This window comes from Dendrobates tinctorius, unplaced genomic scaffold, assembly GCF_039654945.1.
Source record: "Dendrobates tinctorius isolate UK_male_01 unplaced genomic scaffold, ASM3965494v1 ptg000039l, whole genome shotgun sequence".
In the NCBI taxonomy this organism is placed as follows: Eukaryota; Metazoa; Chordata; class Amphibia; order Anura; family Dendrobatidae; genus Dendrobates; species Dendrobates tinctorius.
In genome coordinates this window covers 39,501,243-39,506,012 of record NW_027361707.1, presented here as the reverse complement: position 1 = coordinate 39,506,012, position 4,770 = coordinate 39,501,243, and the positions used below count along the sequence as shown (strand labels likewise).

General features: G+C 42.8%; 1 long non-coding RNA gene across 1 annotated transcript; it reads right to left on the bottom strand.

Annotated features, from left to right (window-relative positions):
* Nucleotides 1–1,097: 1,097 nt before the first annotated feature.
* LOC141088534 (uncharacterized) lies at nucleotides 1,098–3,887 on the bottom strand. The gene is made up of 2 exons (XR_012231973.1): nucleotides 3,039–3,887; nucleotides 1,098–1,957 (listed from the first exon to the last, which is right to left on the bottom strand). It is a non-coding gene; the product is annotated as an uncharacterized lncRNA (long non-coding RNA).
* Nucleotides 3,888–4,770: the final 883 nt, after the last annotated feature.

The window sequence follows — 4,770 nt, the reverse complement described above, 5'->3', positions numbered from 1 at the left end:
GGTTGAAGAGGTGGGATGAAGACTGGTGAGGTTTAGTATGAGGTGGGACAGGATCAGTCAAGTGCACAGGTGGCGAGATGTGATCTAGAGAGTAGAGAGGAAAGTTGGTCTTCTATAATGGCAGAGACACTGGTTTTGGAGGAGGAGGGCTGAGTTATGAGGAAGGGCTGTAGGCCTGAGCTTTCTCAGATGTTAATTTTCTGCTTGAAGAATTAAGCAAAGTCTGCAGCTGATATGAGAGGAGAGAGAGGGGGTGCTGGGGGATGGAAGAGACAACTGAAACTACTGAATAGCTGATTAGGGTTGCGAGACAGGGAGGATATAAGATATGAGAAGCAGATTTGTTTTGCTGCAGTGAGTGTGGACTTGAAGGTGGCGTTTTCCAAGGAGACAGGTCCCCATTAACTATACAAAAGGAATCTACTGAGAACAAATGCCAGGAAGATCCCTTCCACTAATATATTCAGTAAATCTACATCTACAGAGAAAACAGCATCCTGAGTGAGAAACTCCTCAACTGCTTTGTAGCGTGACCAGGAGCTGAGCAGATTGATATATAGAAGATTCAGGGAAACCCGTGACTTAATCATTTACACTTTGCGGCCCAGCTCCATACACATATGACTTGCACAGTACATGCACGGCAGATAGTAAAATATACCCAGCTCATGATGAATTGAACCCTTTAAGTCTTTCAACTTGTGGTTTTTGCTGACTTTGTTGCACTAGATTCATCAAAATGGCACATGAGACTCGAGTTTTGAGCATAACCTCAAGCTGTCTTTTTCCTAACTGGTTCTGCGAGTGCTTAAATGGGAAAAGTTGCAGCCAAATAACTGATATATTCACTCCAGGGAGGACTAGAAGAGTAGAATTGTGCCAAATTTTGCAACTTTTTTTTTTTAAATAGTCGCATTTAATGAATCTGTTTAATTCATCTGGAAAGTCACACTGACATAAAAATCAGAAACCGCTTGGAGGAAAAAAAAAAAAAGTACAAATAGTTTGATTAATTTGTCACGTCCAAAATGCAATGATGAATCGTGCCTAAAGCGTTCAACACCTATAAAACAAATGTGTGAGATATGACTGGCAGATAAAATTTTTGATTTTTTCTTTATTTTCAGACATTTCTCCACTCAGCACGTAGATGTATTAAAATTGCAGAATCATCTGAAGATGGAGGCGCAGATTCTAGATTTGCTTTGGTCGTGTTAGTAAAAAAAATAAGTGCATAGCAAGGTCATTGCGCTTTAGTTCATTACGTCCACATAGGACGAAGCAGATCCGGTAACTGATGTCCGGATTATTTGGGCTTCTTGTCCTTACTCAGCCGATCGGCGAATTCTACCAGAGTCCTTGTGGGGCGGCCGGACATGCCCTTGCGCAGATAAGGGACCTCATCCTTGTTGGACATGACTCCGGCTATATCCAGGTGAGCCCAGTGCGGGGACGTGACAAACTCCTTCAAGAAAGCCGCGGCCGTACACGCACCCCCAGATCTGCGAGAAGAAAACCTTTCATTAGTTTCTGTGGAGCAAGATACATTACCTCATGTATACTACTGATGTGGAAATTGTAGGTTTATTTTTTAATAAAATCCACATAAAAAGGAAAAAAAAAAACCCAATAATAATAATAATATTCCCATGATAGAAATTGATGACATATCCTGTAGGGGTGCACCCATGTGGTTAGGATCTCACCAATCATTTCTATAGGAATTCCAACAGATGAGCAAATCTGGATCTCCGTTTTGGTGATGGATGGAGGTCTCAGAGGCGGGGGTCGCTCTATGAGATACTTTAGAAACCTACTACAACCACCATATTTACATCCATTACCTGCTGTACTTCCCGACATTATTAAGGTCTGCGAGGGCCGACTCAGTCACTTGTTTAGTGTAATGATCAAAGAGAGGCATTCTCCATACACGATCCCCAGTCACAACGCTGGCCTGGAAGGAACATGAAACATCAGCAGTAAATTCAGCAATGTGGAGGACATCCCACAGGTCTAGAATACATACTTGGTGCCTTCCCACAAAAGGTGCAGGTGTACGGAGTTCTCTCAGGAGCTGAGCCGCCCCCATACAGAACAGATGCTGGCAGTGTTACACAGCTGGCAACTGCCTCTAGTAGCAACAACTGGAGCTAGCTCAGATCGCTGTATGACAGCTGAAATAGTGCTGAATGGGAAGGTGCTGATGGTTTCGTTGGCAGCCAGACACCTTCTGAAGGCCCTCATTGCCTCCATCTTTGTGCTCCTACGCAGCCTTGCCCTATCTTAATAGGCGACTGGTAATTTTTACTATATATTGCTGCAGTATACAGAACAAGTTTAAGTAAAGAAAAACACACCCTGACAGTATGAATTGAATTCCTTTTCCTGATCTGAATCTATTTGGCATTGCTGCAAAATGAAGGAAAAACAATGAAAAATGTTAAGAATTACAATACTGGAAAAGACAAAAAATAAAGCCAAACTGACCATTTTTTTGGTCAACATAACCTCCAAAAAATGCAGTGAAAAATCAAAACGTTGCATGGACCCCATAATTGGGTCAAGGAAAAGAAAGAGAAAAAAAAATCTCGCCATGTGAAAAACAAGCTCTTGCACAGCTATATGAATGGAAGAAATTTTTTTATTCTTTTTATTTATTACAAAAGTTCCAAATGTTTTCTTTAAGACCAAACAAAGGGGGGAGCCCAAACCTATGCAGCTTTGGCACTGTTGTAATTGCACTGACCTGAATAATTGTGTTACAGGTCATTTACTGCACAATGAGCGCTATAAAAAAAAAAATTAAAAAAAAAAGACAAATATAGTACAAAAAGTGAATGGTGTCTTTCAAAACTAGAACACACCCTCCTCTCAACCCAAAAAAAAAAAAAAAAAAAATCTCTCGTACAGTTATGTTAGTGGACAAATAAAGAGCTACTGGAATAAGGAAAGGGGGGGGAATAAAGTGAAATGAACAATGATTCAGACAGAAGAGCATGTTATGACAAGAAGATAGAAAGTAAAATGTTTCCGACCTCTTGAAGGTGATTCCAAAGCCAAGAAGAATTGGTGAAGACTCCAGTGGCTGCAGATCCCAGGGCTACGTCCATTGCACCTACACAACAATTCCCGGTGAGCCGCGCTCCTCGTGAGAAGACACAGGCAGACATCTACATACAATAACTGCATACAGCTGCAGTACAATCCCACAAAGTGAAACGGATAAAGCCGGGCTCCATCTGCACCAATCACATCCTGGTAGCTGGTTGTGTCTACTGACACTTCTTCCACCATTCATATTCCACCCAATTGCAGCCGCCATAAAGCACAGACCACCAGACAGACAATGCAAAACTAATAAAATATACAGCTAAAGAAAAAACAAACATTATTTCTCTACGACATACATTAATTATATTTTTTTGAAATCCAAATTAAAAGGGTTCTCCAGTTATTACCCATCCATAGGACTGGTGATTAGAGTTGAGCGAATTTGTTCGGGTTCCCTCTTATTCGGCAAGCTATAAGCGCTTACCAAATAAGCTGCAGAGGGAACCCGGCTTCCTGGATCACACCGGCTGAACGGCTCTGCAGCTGCATGTGTCGCGCCTGTGTCAGTCACAGCATGTGACATATGCAGCTGCGGCGGCGATCAGCTGATGGGCAGGCGTGATCCAGGAACCCGGGTTCCCTCTGCAAAGTCGCCCAAGTCTACTGGTGAAATCTTACTGATCGGTAACCGTATTGATCGGCAAAATTGGAACTTTTATCTCTGGTTAAATAGAGCGGCAATGCAGATACCTGACCGCTGCTCTGCTCATCCTATGGGGGGCTGCCCAGTGCTGCACTCGGCTTTTTCTGGCAGCCCCGTAAGAGGAGGTATGGAGCAGTAATCAAGTATCCAATCTGCCACTCAATTTTGTAACTTGAATTTAAAAAAAAAGCTCAATCAGGGACAGTTATTCCCTGGTCAGACCCTCACCGATCAGTAACGGATCATCTATTCTGAGCTGGTGAAGGGGGATGGGGCCTGGCTACACCCGCCCATTAAATTCATCAAAAGTGGGGGGTGATTCTTACTCTACAAGTGTTACTCCAGTCCTGTTTCTTGCGAGGTGCATGGATCCGCACGGCAGTGATAACGAGTTTGGGGCATCCTAAGTGGCGCGCGCCTCTGACGTTGAGACCCCACACTTAATGAATCGGAGCCCATGTGTACATTCTTCCAGCCCCTTCCATCATGTGTACGCAGCTCCCATACCTGTTAATGTCGCTGCATTTACGATCGCTCTTGCATTAAAGTTGTGTGCGTAACACAGAGCGTCCGCCAACAGCAGCCGTCCCTCCGCGTCAGTGTTATCTACCTGTGAGGAAACAGCAGCAGTCATGGATTTACTACTTTGCCATCTATAAAATAAAACAAACTAAATTGCTGTTCAGATCTGATCAGTACAGGGCAAGGGATCAATACTTATTAGAGGAGAACCCTTCATCTTGCGGTTAGATATCTGTATTCTATTGAATTATAGGACTCGCACTTTATCTATAATAGTCACAAAACTGGTGGCATTAGAGAACAATCCGGCTCTATCGTGGTCTATTCTAGAAAGATCCTGCACTGTAATAAATCTAAACCCTGAAGGACTGAATACAGCAATTTATCCACTATTGTGGGATGGGTTTATATTTTGCTCGTGTCCCCCTTCTGTGGAGGCTTCTTGCCTTGTCTTTTCAATTGTAATTTGTAATTATATATCCATCGAAAAA